This window comes from Falco peregrinus, chromosome 8, assembly GCF_023634155.1.
Source record: "Falco peregrinus isolate bFalPer1 chromosome 8, bFalPer1.pri, whole genome shotgun sequence".
NCBI classification, from domain to species: Eukaryota; Metazoa; Chordata; class Aves; order Falconiformes; family Falconidae; genus Falco; species Falco peregrinus.
In genome coordinates, this window is record NC_073728.1 from 1,778,922 (window position 1) to 1,797,412 (window position 18,491).

At 42.7% G+C, this 18,491-nt stretch overlaps 1 long non-coding RNA gene across 3 annotated transcripts; it reads right to left on the minus strand.

Moving 5' to 3' along the window:
• Positions 1–7,474: 7,474 nt before the first annotated feature.
• Positions 7,475–17,621, minus strand: LOC114010362 (uncharacterized). 3 transcript variants are annotated; one of them, XR_003551763.2, is made up of 5 exons: positions 16,769–17,621; positions 13,339–13,444; positions 10,949–11,042; positions 10,245–10,383; positions 7,475–8,870 (listed from the first exon to the last, which is right to left on the minus strand). It is a non-coding gene; the product is annotated as an uncharacterized LOC114010362 (long non-coding RNA). The 3 variants fall into 3 exon arrangements; XR_008748621.1 differs by adding an exon at positions 11,252–11,415 and having other exon boundaries at positions 7,475–10,383; XR_003551762.2 differs by having other exon boundaries at positions 7,475–10,383.
• Positions 17,622–18,491: the final 870 nt, after the last annotated feature.

Here is an 18,491-nt window from a genome sequence, read left to right on the forward strand (position 1 = left end):
TAATCAAAATGAGTCACAGCAAGCTAAGGAATCTCTGTCGCAGCAAACTGCCATGGTGAAAGGTCCTGACGGTACTTCTGGGTATCCACTGATACGTATGCTTCTGCAACTCTTGCTTTTCTGCTCGGGGTACCCAGCAAAAACTCATCAAGTGAGTGTTTGATGTTATGGATATTTGTGCGCCACAGGAATTATAAACGTACACTAATTGCAGGCTGGCAAAATGGTCCCAACACTGACCAGTCTGGACGCAAAGCCCTCCGTTCTGGGAAGAGCAAGACAAATGAACTTGTTATGTATGCATGGAATAAAATCCCTTCCACTGGGAGCCTGAGTCACTTTAACACTTTGTCAGTTTACCGTTTAGCACATCAACAAATTAGGTGCAAGACTCCACTTAGCTTTACTGCTACAACCTAGTACAGATCAAACACCTCAACACAAACTCTCTGAGCTGTGATCCTTGCCATGCGTGTGAGGTACTGCCAGTGTCTCCCTGAGCAACTTGCCATCACTGAAGGCATCTAAACTGTTAATGGCCTCTCCACGGACTGCAGTTTGGAGTCAGGCTCTTTCAACTCACTTCCAACCAGCCTTGCCAGACACCTTGGCTCCAGTCTGCCGACAGGAGTCTAGCATTGGGTGCAACCTGTGCAACCTGGATTTCCTGGTAGAGGGCTACTAGAAGTACTCTCCAATGCATCCAATGGATCCAACAGATCCAGTAGGTCTCTCTTTTCCAAGGCTCTAAGGGAGAAAGTGACATCTCCACAAGCATGCTCACCCTTCGTCTCCAAAATGCTGAGCCCTTGGTTCGCACTGGCTGCAATGAGGTGTTACACACCAAAGAATCATGTCACATTAGGAAGGGGGGGGTTCCTCAAACCCTTTATATTTGATCAGCCTATCAGTTTTCCAAGAAAAACAAGACCCTTGTGTCTGACCAGCACATCCGCTACCTGTGTTTTAACAGCCTACTGTATTGGAGGGTGATTTGACTAACCTATTCAGGGACCTCCGCTGACAGCATCACTGAGTTAAAGCCCTTATAACAACTACTCAAATCTCTGTAGGGTTGTACAAAATGAACTTCAGATGAAGTTTTTTATTATACAAAATACAAGTTCATGACAGAGTAAGGTTTGAGGATTGCCATTGATAATACACTGACTGCAAAACAAGCTTAAAACACACCTAATAACAGCTAGCATGAGTTAATCGTAACGTTCTTACCTGATAGGCATCCCTATGGGGGAGAAGACAGGTTCAGCCCATCAGCTGATCCCAGAAGTTTTTCACTAACTACATGTGCTCTCCAAGTCCTTTTTCAGGGGTGGGGGGTGTGGGGGGTAGGGGGGGGGTGGGGTGCTGTTTGAATTGGAGGTCATGATCTCCCGCTACCACAATTACCTTTGTCCTACTTCCAACTATCTTTCTGTGGATTTTAACACCTTATCAGCTTGTCTTCTCTTGCAGCCAGAACTTCATCACTTGGAGGCTTCTTTCTGTGTAACTTTAGATAACAGTGTTCTTTTCACCATCCCGTCCTGCCCAAGGCTGACTCCCTTGATTAGAAGTCGCTTCATTCATAACAGCTTTAGAGAAACACTGAGTCAGTGTGTGATAATTCAGGAGTTCAGACAACAAGGTAGTTCCCCTCTACCACCCTTTGGACTTATTCCAGTCCAGGACTAGTCCTTTAGGTGAAGCTTGAGTGACTCTAGTCATACATATTTTTGTTACTGATTGGTATCATGTGCCCAGTGAGGCATAGTAGTACCTTGGAGGCAGGTAACTTTGGGGTGGAGGTGTGTGTTAGTATTATAATGAGATTATTTCATCTGAGGAAAGTAATTTCACCACAATGGTTGGCTCAGCAGTGGACATCTTCTCATATATTTTTCATGTGACAACTGCTATGCAGCTTATCAGCTGTGTGGTACCATCAAGTTCCCATTCCTGCAGGGAGTACGACAGAGCCTGGCCGTGGGGTTTCCACTCCCCTCCCCTCTCCATTACTCCTATCAGCAGTGCTGAGATGGCAGGGTGTGTGCCTAAGGGAGCTGTGGTAGATTCCGTGCATGCCAGCCACCCTGAAAGTGATAACTGTATTTTACCCTAAAAAGCTTTCTAGAATACTATGCTTCTGTTAGGTCCCAGTTTTCTCTAATTCCCCCTCAGAGTAATTTTCCCACAACTCACAGTGTAGTAATTGGTAGGCAACTCCGATTCTGACGACTTTTGGGGAGCCTGCCTTAACCACCCTGTTGGGTCTTTCCCTAGGCCTCATCTCCAGGTAGCAACAAAGAGACTACTTCCTATTCTCCTTTTACATGCTAATCCTCTCTTTCAGACACGTTGGCTCAAGGTGCCATTCCCCGTGAAAGTCTCTGCTCAGATACAGGTTTATGTTCCTGTGGTGAGCTCTCGGGATGCCTCCTGTCTGTCTGCCTCTCACACCTTCCACTGCAGTCAGTGCTCCTCTCAGCTGCAATTCCTGCAGTACCTGAAAGCAAGGACTTCCCACAGGGGCCAGAAGCTGTATTCAGAGCTTTGATGGAGCCTGTGAGAGCCGGGTATCTCTCCTTAGGCATTCAGAAGACACAAATGGAGCAGATTTGATTCCCTGAGGCAGGGTTAGTCTGTCATCATAATTATGGAAATAAACGGTCAAACTCCTCCTTGCCAGAATTTCTCCATCTAATGGAGCTGCACTACAGGAGACATCTTTTCCTACAGAGATAAAGTCTTTGATTTCAAAGTCCAGTTGCCCCTTTTGGATGAATCAATCTGTATTTTATTCCCCTGCTGTTCCTGCTATTTCTCTTGTGTTTGGAAGTGAACTCATGCTGAAGACCACCAGCACCATTATGTTAGCCCATCAATTAACATTCATATAGACAGGGACCTTAGGAATTGATCCCACACTGGAACTTTTGCCCAGATTTATTGAGTAATGATGTCCTCTTCACCAGGGGAAATCCTGTCTCTATAGTTACCTTTTCTCTTCACTCCAGTTTTGTGCCCATCTCAGTTACCTTATTCTTTCTGTTTTCTCTTCTCTTTTTCATGGTGATACTTTATCTGTGGAATAGTAGATCATATTAATATAAGAATTACTTACTTTATAAAAGAGAGGGAAAACCAAAAAAGTAAATATATACAGTGAAAAATGAGAAAGAATTTGAAAAACAGAGGATGTTAATTAAATTCTTACAAACAGTTAACAAGACATGGCTTTGGGAGAAGGAACAGACATCATAAATATGCTAAGCTGGGGCACAGCAAGATAACCTGGAGGAGAACCAAGTGGTTAATGAGACTAAACAGAAAATTACTGAACTATGTGTGAATTATCCTAATGAGCATACTAAAAGATCCACCTCGAGCGAAGAGAGCCTCCTACTAACAAAGCCCCCTGCCCACAGAACATGCACAGTGGAAAAAAAAGAACACTGTACCTTTAAATGGAGACAGACTTGTAAGAACCAGTAAGAATTAAGCACGACTAAGCGTAATTGTAAACAATCGTTCAAAGTGTATAGAAAGTTCTGATATGCATTGAGGGGTGCTAGCTTTGTGCACAGACATGCAATAAACAAATATCTTGATCCATCTATGTGTGGATCAGCTCTTGAACACCGTGTGAAGAGCCCAGATCTGGGATAACATTATGGTTTTAAAGCTAGTGAGACTGATTTAAAACACACATGCATGCGTCCTTACACGTGCATGTGCACACACACACACGTGCACACACATAATTACAATTCAGTCTGGGAATAAAACTCTGTAAACAGGAAAACACAAGTGTTGCCCATTGCCAGGAATCATGACAGCAGGTAGCAAAGCAAAGTCTTGCCATAAATAGCCAGAAAAACAGATGTTGAGAGGGGTGAGCCAGAGACTGGGAATCACACAGCTCTCCTTTACCTTAAACAACATAATTCCAGCCAACGCTGGGCAAAACTGGCCATAGAAAGTTACAACATGGGGAGAAGCAGAAAAATCTACTATGGTCTACCAGACAGACTGCAGGCCCAGTGAGAACTCCTCCCAGGAGGGAGTTTCTCCCATGGTAATGGAAATCTGAATTAATGTCAAGTGAATCATAAAAGGAAGATCGTCTCCCTGGTCATGTCCATGGAACAAATGCAGTAGCTCTTGTTGTCACGTGCCCTTGAAAAACACATGCTGCTTTGCTGGGGGAGAAACTGAGGGATCACATACTGTCTTCAAATGAGGACTTGTCTGGGGTCTGAGCCCCAACATTTCTGACAACCTGAAAATCTCAGAGATGCCAATAGAATTCAAAGGTGTTCAGCATATTATTAGAGGTGCACAGAACCCCACAGCACCAGGTTAGAAGACAACTGTTCATTGCTTGACATCAGCACTGATCAGAGAACGAGTAAAATACAGAAACAGAAGTGCTTTTGTGCCTACAAAGGAAGATCTGGAGAACAGCATTAGTGGCTTGCAGGGTTAGGAGTGGAAAATTCTTGGTGAACTGTTAAGGACCTTGGACCCTTGCATGACACTCCCACTTCAAGGTGCCCCATGGAGTGAAGCCACGCTCTGGAGCCTTACCAACTCCAAAAGGCTGTCCAAATCTGCCTACATTCAGAACACTCTGAAAGCCACATTAGCACCACGCAGCCTGAATGAACCCACCACGTACTTGCTGGAGCACAGCCCTTCTGTTCTCTTTTGTCCCCTGAGAGAAAGCCAGGCCATTTAGATTCTCTGTCTGGTAATCTGTCCTCTTGGGTAAAACATGAACTGAAAGAACTGAAATGCTTAAAACCAACCAACCAACCAAATGTAAAAAAGTTAGTTAAATAGCTTAAATTCAAGATAAGTATCTGAAGATCTAGTATACAGTAGCAAACAGCAGAGACCAGCAAAATAGATTTTCCCAAACATTGATCATTCTTGATTCTTAAAGGCACCAGGAAATGTTTGATGCCTCTGTGTCCCTTGTAAAATTAAGATCAGTACTGATTTAGACAGTCCTAACATAGCCAGACCTTAATCCCACCGACCAGCCCTCCAGCTCTTGAGAACTTCCTGCCATCCCATGCCAAGGAGTATTAGCCCAAAGCACTTCTTTGGCAGGCAGCTTTTGGGAAGAGGTTCACCAAAGCAGAGGCCCTGTGGCCTAGAGATCAGCTCTTCCTTGTTCAGCTTGCTGTCCATGCTCTCTGAGGTCAGCTCTTCCCTGCCAGCTCTGCCCAAATTTCTTTGCTAGAGATCTAAAATAATTGGAAATTTTTAAGACATCCAAGACAAACAGTCACAGAAAAAGGCAAACTGTTGGCATACTTGCTGGCAGAAATGACATTTTCTTCAGAATAAGAAATATATTGCTTCCAGTTTGGTTACTCACACAATGTGCTGCTGGGAATACCAAAAAAAATGCATACCTACATATTCTTTACTATCAAATAATGACAAATATGACTAGCACTAGAGATGCTGAGCACACATCATGGTAGTATCACATGCTAGCAACACAGAGATGCTGAGACGTGTGTTTTCTCCTGCTGGTGGTATAGCTCTAAAACAGGAAAAATAATGGTGAAAATCCAAGACATCTACATAGGGCGTAGCGCTTACAGACTGTGTTTTATTAGTGACAAACAAATAGGCACACTCCTAAAGAACAAATTTAGATCATCAATGTAGTATCTCTACGTGTGGTCTTAATAATGCCGTTAACACAGGACAGGGTTAAGGACCTACAATGCGCATGCCTGGAATGTGCAATATCTGCCTACAGTCTTCATGAAATATAGTCACCAAAAAAATGTGTGTTCTGAAACAAAGAAATAATCAATCATCTGGAAAACTGAAACACAGTAGCAATAGTTTTAAATGTTAATCTAAGCAATGTTTAAAATTAATTTTGTTTTAAAGTGTTCTGACGTTCCCAATATGATAGTTCCATACAGAGCCTCAGAGTTAAAAAAAAAAATAAATTTCTGCCAGATCTTCCCAGCTCTGAATTCTATCAAAGGCCATCAACGAGGTCAGTCTTTGTGGCGTTCTCCCAGGAGATTTTTGTCTGCCCTAGCTCTCTGGGTATATTTTTCTGTCTTTGGTCAGTTTGTCTTCCCAGCCCTTCTCATTATATGCAGTAATACATCTTCTGTTTCAGTTCGGGGCTGCTGGGTAATGTTTTCCAAGTCACATCTAGGAACTAGAGTGCTCAGTTTTCTTCTTATGCTCTTTTTTTTTTTCTTTCTCCAGCTTTTTTTTCTCTTCAATGCATCTCCCCTTGCCTGCAGTTGCAGACATGTTTACCACTAGTGCTGTTCTTTCTCTTTCTTGAAATATTTCTGTTTTCCATCCATTTCGCATCTCCTCTGTGTACACGGTAGCGGCAACACCTGAGTGCTGCCCCTCTGCAGCCGCCTTTGGCACGTTCTCAGTTCTTACTTCTGCTGCCCGCCGACTCTGCGAGCTGCGAGGCGCCTGCCCTGCGGTAACGCTGGGTGCCTTCGCGGCACCGAGCGCGGCGGTGGGAGCACCCGTGCCCATCCGGAAGCGCAGCCAACCCTCCCGCACGTGTCCGGGGAGCCGCCGGGCTCCCCCGCTCCTGTCTCGCCGAGACGCGAGCGGCGCCCCCGAGCCCCCTGCAGGGCGCAGCTGGGTTCCCCCCCGCGCCGCAGGCCCCGGCAGCACGGCCGCCTGCCCGCCCGGCCGGGGCCCCCACCGCGGCACCGGCGCATGGAGCGCCGGCCGCGGGCTCCCCGGCCTGGCCGCTGCGCCGCCCGGCGCCGCCAGGGGGCAGCCGAGGCCAGCGCCGCGCCCCGCCGCACGGTACCGCCTTCGGCCGGGGCTGCCGAGCGCAGTCGCGCGGAGAAGGGGCGCGAGTGCCAGTGCGGGGCGTCCGCCGCAGAACGGGCGCTGTAGGGTGTCCGGGGGGAAATGAGCCCATAAACCCGGGTGGAGAAGCAGGTGTGCTTCAGCTAAATAAGAGGAAAGATGCACGTCATGGTGAGCCAAAGCTCTGCGGCGGCACCTGTAGCGTGCCTCTTGCAGGACCCAGCAGCAGGGCTGGGGTGTACTCTGCGGAACACAAAGGTAGCATCCAGCACGAGTGAAGCCGAAATGACCACACCTCAACTCTGTATTCCGGGATTTCAACCGACATGCAAATGCAACAAGATGGCATTCTTCACGTTGTTCCTACACAGTCCTTGAAAATTCCTGAACTGCAAGATTTCTTTTAAGAGAGGGCTGCAAGTTTTAAACAAGTCAGCATCATTACTTGCAATCCAAAAAGCTCCTTTTTATTATATATGTGGAATCTGAGTATATATTTTCTCATTGCTTCAACATAAAAGGATGCACAGGACAATTGTTACTGATTCTGACATTAAAGCTTTATTCATTCATGGACTCAGCAACAATCTATAAACCTCAAGTCAATAGCTGTGAGCCACACAATTTTCTCACAGTACATTTAATTAAGCTCTCAAAAAGTTTCAATTTTAAAAGACTTTTAAAAAATTTTATATTCTTCTGTTTCTTTCATAATATATATAACAAGAGTTCTTTGCATGGTCTGATGGAAATATCTTCCAGAAAGCATTAGAAATGGCATTTCCAGATACTTTCCTTTCCCATCTCAGTTACCAAAATCCATTTGGATTTCCTTCATTGGTGCTCAACCAGCCGCAAACCCTGAGAAGTATCTAACTGCATTTTCAGCGTGAAAATTGTCATCTGTATGCGTAAGAATGTTCATTGATAATTTGAGGCAACTTAGACAAGGAAAACTAGACAAGAAAGAATTCAGCAGCTCGTCAAGCTTCCCAACCATCTCACTAACTGTTCCCAAGGCTCAGGCTACTGGGAACAGAGGAAACCAGTATACACGGCATATAATGGTACCCACCCAACTCTGTTTAGTCCTGTAATCAGTCAGATAATCAGACCATGGTTACACCAATTTTTGATGAGCAGCACATTTTCCTTCCCCAGGGAGCTCCTCAGCAGAGGGGACTGAAGCTGCCCATGCTCCCTCATTAGAGTCTCCAGGTCCCAGGCTGTAGACAGGGCGAGTGAGACAACCCCACTACAAGGTGTAACACAAGCACAACGTTCCTCATTGGGAAACTGCTCCAGTCAGGAGATTTCAAAACAGCTACAAACATCCACTACTTTCTTTAGGCTAGATTTTCCCAAGGTCATCATAACTGGTGATTGGCATATTAGGTTGAAATTTCCTTGAGAAAATATATATTTTGCAAAAGGCAAAGTTAGCTGTTATTGTTACAGTGATACAGAGTGTCATTTCCAAGCTCTAATTATTTTGGAATATTTTTTCTGTCAGTGAAAAGCAGCCAGAATGCATGGAATTAGGCTCCACTGATAAAAGTAGCGAACATTTTTTGTTTGCTTTACGTTCCACTTTTGCAGGGGGTGGGGGAAACAAACTCATTTTGAAAAGGTCAGCATTTACAGGGGGAAAAGGTAGGCTTAAATCCCCAAAATGCAGCAGGCTTACCTCTGTCCCTTTTAACCACCTGGTCTGTAGCAGCTTGGCTGATGCCAAATTAAGGAAAACTGAAAACAGATGGTGTAGTTACAAAAGTTTTCTATACTGATTTTTAAAGCAGCACTGACACCTGAAGAGCTGGTAAAGCGTAGTTATGTAAAGAAAGCACCAACATACTGCAGCCTCTAAGCGAGAAGTTTCAAAGCATTGAGATCTTTGATGGCCGCATAACAACAGTAACTGGCAAACACAATGCACAGTGAAAATACATTCCTTTCTCCATTAAATTATCCCTGGACTTTTTCACTCTCTTCCCCTTTCCACCAGCAGGAGTCCCACAGGCATTAGGGCACAGTAAGAACTGAAAAAAGAAATACACGGTAGGTTGTTTTTCATTTTCTAATCAGAGTTAATGAAAAGTCTTCCACTGCAAGACATCAGAAAGCTATTTCAGAGATATTCCTCTATCAATAGCAAGTTGGCTCTATTTAATGGAAGCTTGGAAAGTACACTGTCAAATTTGTACCAACATAAAAAAAACAGATTATAAACCCGTAAAACTAGTAGGAATGTTTAGGCAATTTAAAAACATTCCAGCAAGGACTGTAGCTATTAAACAAATCAGCATGTCCCAGAGTGTCTGAAGCCCAAACACAGAAACATTAAGTACCCAGGAATATAATTTTCCTTCTAACGCTTTTTTTAAAAAAGATGTTCTTCATTGTCAACAAAAGTTCCACTAAAAAAAAGGTAGGGTTAAAGCAGTCTCAGGGGTGAGTACTGAGCGTGGTACAGACAGAGGGTTACAGGTTTGCAGGGCTAGATCCTAAGCAGGAGTGGTGCTGGTTGTCATGTCAACTGAGGACTGTGATTATGATTTATAAATTTGCAGTAGCCCTTTGAAGAGCACTTTAGGCCTTCAGAATACGGATCTGGTGAAGAACCGTGACTCCAGAGGAGTCAATAGCAAAAATTCTTCAGTGCACACAAAGCAACCCTGCTGCTTTTGTTTCAGAGACTGCCAGTACTCATACGCAAAGACTCTACTAAATTGCTTGCATAGTACAGCCAAAATGTGTTCTAATAGGTGATGAATTCACCTTTTTTTGGCAAAGCCCCTTTTGGGGAGCATGGCAACTCAAAACTGGCATGTGTCAGCTCACAGCCAGTGCACCCTCTTTCTGAATGACACCACTATGTATCCCTTAGCTGCAGGCCACAAAATCCCTCAATATAGGGCTGAAGATGAGGCACTGCTTTGAAAAGTGTCTCTCATGCAGTGTCCCTTTCTTCCTAGTGAAGGCAGCAGGAAGGCTTCCTTCCTAATGGTCAGCCCACTGGAGCCTGGAAGTCAAACCATATCTTTTTTTCAGCCCTACTGCAGAATTAGCCATTTTACAAGGAAAATGTGATACCAGTTCCGTTAATGATACACTAGTAGGAAGAGAATACACCTCAGCTTCTCCTAGTGCTGTTATTAGATTTATGAATTAGGGCCTTTAAAAACTTGATTATCTGTGTTGCCACTTTAGTCAGCAACCGCGCCTCAACGTACATCAGAATGTTGAGAAAGACAACGACAGTGCCATCTTTAGAAGGACTTTTATTATCTATCTTAATCATAATCTGCACAGCAAAAATTTTCTTTACCATCTTTCCCATCACAGTGCAGTCCAGAAGGCAGAGAATCATTTCTGCATCCATTTCTGTTATCAGCTCACATCAATGTAGTTACCTGACGTAATGATCTGTTTTCTGGCTCTTCACAGCTGTGTTCTTCAGGGGACAGGGCTTCCATCCAGCTGAATTCGATAAACACGTGTAGTATGGATGACTCTCAGGTTTAGGTGTGGAAAATTCTTTCCATTTGCCTCCTGAGAAAAAGGAGGATGAAAACATGAAAAAGACAATTAATTTATTGTCTAAGGATACTCTTCACTGAGTTCCCTTCACTCCCCTTTCTCTGAGTCCAGGAGTGGACATGTTTGTGCTGAAGAAAGCATCATATAGGAGGTCCTTGTCTTTCTGTCCCTGTGTGCCCTGTTAAACTGCCCCTCCTGTTCCATACTCCACACCACATATAGGAAGAACATCAGCACAAATGTGAATGTGCCCTGTAGTAATTTACAATTACAAGTGCCGGTGTATGTTAAATAATAAATGCTATGTATTGGTTAGATTAACGCATGCTTGTCATATTAATTTATTTTCCTAAAGGCCTGTGTGGGGCTCACGCAGGGCCACAGTACTTCCTCCTGATCCCTTGTGGATACTTCAGAGTAGCTCCAGAGGAGCTAGCATTTGGAGAGTGTACTTGGGATTGGGTGCACAGGCCACAGAAGTGTACCTAATTCTAAAACCATGGCAGAGATTGCAAACACCATGAATGTAGCACACAAAACAAAATGTTCTCCTCCCCAAGGGAATTCCAGAGCATACCTCCAACCTGAAAGTCTGCATGGGGGACCCATCCTGGTTGTACGTGAATCTTCCCAAGCAGTAAATTCTTTCCTTTGGAATAATCTTTCATATCCTTATAAAATAAAAGTGGGAAAGGATGACATTTCCACCATTCCAGAGAGAAAAACAACAGCCCCAATGGCTGTTGCAGCCCCAGACATAAGTTTCGGGACTGTGACTGGGCATGCAAGCAAAAGGAACCAGCAGTCTAACTAAAGAGGACCAAAAAAGGAGCCTTTCAAAGTGACTCACTCCAAAGGATAAAAAAAGGAACTTGCATACATAGCTAAGTTCTTTGGAGCACTCATGATCTCCTCCGTCTGCAACTTTTCTTTGAAAATGTGAGCCAGGATCACAGCATGTGGGCAGATGACTCTAAATGGCTTTCTCATGACATATCCCTGCAATCCATCCATGGCTCAGCAGTTTCCTTGGTCATTATCCCACTGAAAGAAGACACAATGGGGGACATTGAACCGTGCTCCAGATAACAAGATCCAGACTGTATGCAAACTGATCTTGTGGCATAGAAATCCCAGATCCAAGGCCACCAACAAAACAGGGGAAAGACAGACTGATTTTTTGGCAAGCAGATCTTGTCCGGTTTTTGATATGGAAGATAAAAATCAGATTAAACATGTTTCCTTGCTGTTTAAGACAGTTATGGAACAGTACTAGGCATGCTGCTCAATGTCCACATAAGAACCTCCACAATGGCTGTATTTGACAGCAGATTAGCAACATGGGGATTTTTTCAACAGTTTTGCTCCTTAGCGGAGAGAGAGCCCAATAGGATGCATACAGGTCTTTAACATTCCACACAGATCGTTTCAGATCTCCCACACATCTGGTGAGCATAGCAGCTTCTGCCTTTCTTACATGGGATCTCCAGGTGGAAGCACAGCCACATATAGCCCACAGCCTTGCAGGTATGAATGGAGACAAAGTAGTTGTTACAATTCCAGACTCGAGTTAGCTAGCTTGAGTCTTCACTCAAGCTTGCTCCATCTGCCTTTGCAACAAAGATGCATGCATTTGTAGGTAACTCAAGCACACACACGATGTGCAGGTGTGCAATGTGAATGAAATCAAACAGGCCTGTACAAGAGCTAATATTAGCTGAGTCTCAACTACTCAATACTTTAATAATAAACCATTTAAAAAGCAGTGTTTTCATTTAAACATGCAACATAAATAAAACATCAGCTAATGTTACTAAAAGACAAAAATGTGATTTCTGCAACTTCAAAAATCTCAAGCACTTAAAAGCTATAAAATGCATGTCTAAAGACAACAACTCTCACAAAACCCACATTTTAAAAAAGCTATTAAAAGCACATATTTCATCACAACAGTAATGGTATTTGCACACATTTTTATCAAAACTCAACACTACATACTTTCTTTGCTGTGGAACACAAGCAAACTTTCTCAAGAAGCAGCAATTATTAGCACTTCCTAAAAAATAATTGGTCAGAGGATATCACATCTCTAAAAGCAACTTGTTAAATCCACTGATCAGAACTGAAATTGTAAGTCAACAGTAAGGATCTTATGTCTGAAGGATATGTTTAAGCTGCATGAAGTTAGAAGTCTTGCACTTAATCTCCCATGTTTGTTTTCTGTAAGTGACATAATAGGGACCACCAGCACTTCAGCAGCTCTAATTGTTTGTTTTGGAATTATTAACCTACCACAACTTTGTTCCAGTTCAAAGCTGTTCTGGAATTTGTTTCAGCTTTCCTTTTTGTCCCCCAAAGGAGGGACATTTCCTCTTTGCACCTAGCTGCCAAGATCCAAATCTGTAGTTTCTGTGTTTCCCTGGTAACAGCTGGTGATGTCATAAATTTACTAAGTGGTAGAGGGGGACACTATGCTCTGTGCAGCAGTGAAAGTCTGGAAGAGAACAGCTAACTGGCACTCCTCCCCAGCTGCCAACACCATTCACCTTCTCTGTCTGCCCAGCTCTGTATCTGGATCAATTCAGAGAGTTTCCCACAAGGCTTGAATCCTTCTTGGCAGTGGGAGTGGAAGGTATAGAAACTATTTCTACTGTCTCAACCTTGAGTGTTTTGTGAGCTCAGAATGCTGAGAATTGTTTTTTTTGGAAGGTTCGTATCTAAAATGACAGAGTTTTTTGTCACCAGTATTGCTGTCAACCTGCTTAGAACTGGCAGCAAGCTCTGCTTCCACACACATCACTGCTGCTAACAGAGACTGCTGAGCTCCTCTGAAGGTCCATGCCCATAGAAGTGTTTTGAAACTGGTTCCTGATCAGTCTGGGTTACTCTGACCAGTGCTATGTCATACAGGAATATGTTGGGGAATGGGGGAACAAAGAGAGCAGGTATAACACCCTGATTTCTTACCTGGAGATACGATGACATCTAGAAAATATGCATATTCCCATCTGAATCCAAACATACACAAGTGTGCTACTGCACTGGAAGCTTCACTCTATTTCACAACAGTCACCTGCAAACATAGCATATGCATGAGGAAAAAAAACCTTCTCCATCATTAAATTCTAGGAGATAAAAGGATTAATCACAGAATTAGATGCATACAAATTCTATTGTTTGTGTGCTGCAGTCATTTCTTAGTGTATACAGGCAATGGAACTGGTGTTCCAGTCCTGAGATACAGCCCACAATTACTCTGAAAAGAATCAGGCCTGCGTATTATTCTTCCAGATAAAGCAAAAAGCTATATATCCTGATTCAGGGCATTTGCCTTTGAGGAAGAGGCCAAGGGAAGAGAAAGAGGTATCAGAGCTGTCAGCGGGATTTGAATCTGATTTATCTAATGATTTCAAAGCAAGATTCTTCTTGACACAGACCCTTGTCATGCTTCAACTGGATACTTCAAAGAAGACAGAAAGGAAGGGAATTCTGTACATCATGAACTCAGGAGGCAGTTGGACGAATGTATTTCCCCAGAACTGAGAGACAAGAGAGTTTTTATGGTGTTCAAGGTCTGTACTCCTGGTAGGTTAAAAGCAAGTCTACCACAAGCAGATACAGAATTTCTGCAGAAGTTTCATCAGCACTCTACAGAGATAACTTGCCTCTCTAGTTTTATGCCTGCTTTGTATTTCTGATATATCTAGAATGAGGAAACACCTGTGCACTACATTGCAGTGCCATGTGGCTCAGATACCATAAGCTAACCCAGCTCAGGTGTCTGTGCATAGCTGTGTGACCTTTAAGTTATCCCTGTCATCCGGGGCTTTACTATGGGAGATCGTCATTGGGATATTTGTCCCTGACGTCATTTTCAGAGTCAATGCAATTAACAGCACAGAACCCATTGCCCATCTCCAGACCTTGGACAGGAGTTTCACTGATGACCCCAGCTCAGCCAGACCACAAGAATCAAAGGAAAAAGAAAGAGATGTAGATGAGCAGCAAGATAATGAGAGCTTTTCCCTTTCCATTTCATCATTCAGAGGCAGTTTTGACAACTGATGGCAGACTAGTTTCTCACAGACTCCTGTCATAGGGGACATCTCAAGACAAATCAAAGAACTGCACCTACTGAGAAATACTGTTCTTGTCTACATGGCTATTCCTTTAAGTTTGGTCTAAAGCTTTTTGGAAAGGCACTCCAACTGACAGCTGGTGCCCCTCTACCTCTTTCTTCTTCCCCTCAACTGATCAAATAAAGGGTTTGCTTGGGATTCCATCAGCACCAAAAATTAATAAAGTAAAATTACATTGAGAAATAAGACGCCTGTAGTTTCCTTTTTTTTTTTTTATATGACTTTAGCCTAGAGCTAAGGTCTTGCATGAACCAAAAGAAAAACAAAACAAAACAAAAAAACCCTCACAAAACCCAAAGTCCCTAGACAAATAAGAGAAATTCAGAGCACAGCAATGAACTCTACAGCACTCCCTAGAAAAGATGCCTAGGAAGAATATTACTGCTAGAAAAGCAATCAACTTCACTACTGGTGCACAGTGAGGAAAAGAAAGCCCTAGGCTGAAATTGGTATCAGGCTTGTTTTATTAATTTCTGTTACTAAATCATAAAACCTTTGAAATCATTAAGAGGCCAAACTGGGCAGCTGAGACCAATTATACAGGAAAACTTACTATGGGAGAGAAGACCTCTCCTGAATATTAGCAAGAAACATGGGGAACTGCCCAGCTTCAGTCTCACTGGGGATATGGAAGCATGGTTGGTATTTTAGCATTTTCATCAATAATGGCTAATGGACATCTCTAAATAGAAAGCAATTAAGGTTTTAAGGGCCCACCAAAACGTTTTGTTAGTTTCTATAACAAACATCAGAGTACCTGGACCTTAGACCCAAGAGTCAAATAAATATATAATGATTTCATTTACTATAAGAAGGGGTGAATTGTATCTGCTAATAGAGCATTAAGAGCAACAAACCATGAAGTGCATCACCATGTTAGGCTTAGAACTAGGTAATAGTATATTTTAACATCAAGTGTCCTTACAAGAGGTTAATGAAGTTAGGTTCTGTTTTTCAAAATAACTGTCAAGTTGATCTTTAACAGTCTGACAGAGGTGACATTGGAATGCAAGAATAAGGGGTCACAGAACATTAAATAGCTGACTAAGGCCTATTAGTTGTAGGATAAGATGAATAAACAATGCATAAAATCTACAAACACGTATGTGTATTTTATGTTTTAAAGATGGTGCTGGCATGCCTAAAGGTTTACAGGGAAGACAAGCTAATTTGCAACCAGTTTATCTTCCTGCTGCCACCAACCTCAGGAGTTTTTAATTATAAGACAGTTAAGAGTGTTATCATTCAGAAGATGATGCAGAATACTTCCATGATGTTAATATAAACTGAAACCCGTGGCTTTTCTTGTGCAAACAACAAGATTTCCAATAATAATTGTAATTGATGTCTTGTGGCTTTTTAGAAGGACAAGTCCATCTGAAAACACCATCTGAAAACTGTGCTCTCTTCCCCTTTACATAACAGGGCTAGATAGGGCTGAAAAAACGTAGTCTATCTTCCTCATCAGCTGCAGTATTTGCAGAATATGCAGAACACAGATATGTTCCCAAATGGCCAAAGAGCTGCCAATAATATTTTTACCTTGGTAACCACTTATTTTTTACTGTTCTGAATGAGGGAGATTTTAAAGCTTCTTTGGTACTCAACAAAAAGGAGAACATTCTTGTGTCTCAAATAATGGTGAGAAACGGACGGAAGCCCACTGAAAACACAATCTTGGAGATGTTCTGAATGAATCTTTTGAGGTTTCTGAAGCTGAGAGATGCTTCAGATACACTAAACCGAAGTGTAAGTGCCAGATGTACTTAAAGTTTGAGTTTCCTTTTTTTTTCTTTCTTTCTTTAAAAAGCAGTGCCTCTGTCTTTGTAATCCAGAGCTTAACTCTTTGCTTTGCTAGCATAAATTGATTTCCTTTATACATTGTGCCTGGTATGAAGACTGATACCAGCACAACATATTCTGCTCTCCAGAATCAGCTATTCCATACAAAAAGGTGCCATTGGCAGAGCCAAATGCTAGGATATGAATGGAAATCTGCTCCTGAAGAGGTAGTGGTGGAAGTGACACTATCCCTGTTGTGAGCCTCATATCATCACAAGATCTTTACTCAAAAGAGACTTTGTTGTCACTCTCTTATGGGATTGTCTCCATTTTTCCTCTCTCCCATCTTTCATTTCTGTCATGTATCACAATTCTTGACACTTCGAGACTGTTCTGTCAGGCTTAAAATTACCCCCTTGTCTATGGGCATGCACGTGCATTTGACCGCTTAAAGAATTACAAAGCACTTGCCTTACCTTGCAAGGAACCCCAGGTCCTGCTGCTATGTCGATCGATAGCCAAGTTCACACAGGCAGGGTGAGGCTCTCCATTCTTCAGTGATCTACAAAGAAGAAAGGACCTTTGCTGTAGGTCCCATTCATACCCTCTCTCTCTTAAAATGGCTTTAGCCATTTAGCCAGAGGGGCAACTCTAAGTGCCTTGTAATGTTTTGACTCACTGCTGCAATGCCAATCCACTCATGAGCTCGTGCAGCGATGGAGCAAGTTCTAGTTCATGAGGTAGTTAGAAAGAGATGCTGACTAAAGACAGCATAATTCCTAACACAAATATTTCTTCTTTATTGTGCTCCCAGCAGTGGTATCCACATCCAGCAGAGAAACTTCGAGAGCATTTGACAGCTGGATCTCTGAATAAGCAAATTTCTCACTTCTGTCCAATTCTCATTTCAGTATGATCACATTGTATAAACTCTGCTGGGATTTGAGATCAACACTGTAAACCCCTCAAAATGAAACTGAGCCAACCACATTAAAAAACACATCTCGTTTCATATACACCTGTCAATGAAAGCCACGCAACTGCAGGTACCTGTGCTCCAAAGCGGTAGATACACACCAAAGAGGGCCAGGGGCTCTAGAGTCACTGGCACCAGAGAGCAGATTCAGTTGCTTTCCGTGCTGCATCGCACAAGCTAACCTTGAAGAACATCTGATACTTGTAATGAAGAGATTAGTCAGGAAAATTTTTAAACAACCCAAAATCAAAATGCAGTTAAGCCCCACTAATTCCCATTTGTGTCTGGGAAACTTAGTTTTGTTAATTAGCAAATAACATCTGAGTTGCGACGGGAGCCTGTACTGTGTACTAATAAATGATTTTTATAAGGTCATATTACATCTTCCTGTATCATCAGCATTCACAGGTACCAGAATATTAATAAAAGATGAGTTTGTGTTATATATGTATATATTTTTCTATGTGTATGTGTGTGTATTGATATACACACTAACATACATACATTTCTTTAGAACTCTGTGCTCTTAGCTTAGAAAAGCTTCACTCTGAAACTCAGGAGTTGAAGAGGAAAAGATTTTTGCACAGAGTAGAAGACACTAGCAGTTGTCTGCTGTAGTGTCATTCAGACACTTGACAAACCCAAACAGGTAAATGTCAGTAAAGACAAAGTAAAGCAGGCCATCGTCGCTGCTTGGGGAAACAGTGGCTTTCACAACCATTTGTCACTAAGTTCCAGTCTTAAGTCTCCTCAAGCAGGAACCAACTCTCAACTATTTAATTTTTAAGTGTTGGTATACATTTTCTCTGGGGTTGTTGGCCAGGGTTCTTGTCCTTCTCTCATGTCTGCCACCATGAAAGTGGATTTACTCCACCTCAAGCAAAACCAGGGAGAAGAAACACAGGCCTTCCATTTGTTTTTCATGAAGAACATTTGCAGTGACTCTACCCTTCTGTGATGACAAAGCAATTTCAGAATTTAACTTCATCAGCTCCTTCACCTTCTTCACATAGTGACATTTGACATGATTACCATAAGGAAGTTTAATCAAGAACAACAGCAGCAAAAACAACCATATTCTGAACTTGCCTCTTCTGATCAGGACAATGTCCTGTAGCTGTCAATGGCTAAGAGTATCCTGTAGATTTAACAGTTCTCTTAACTGGAGACCTGAAAAGGCCACATACACAAAAAAATTATTCACAGACACTTCTGGTAGCCAG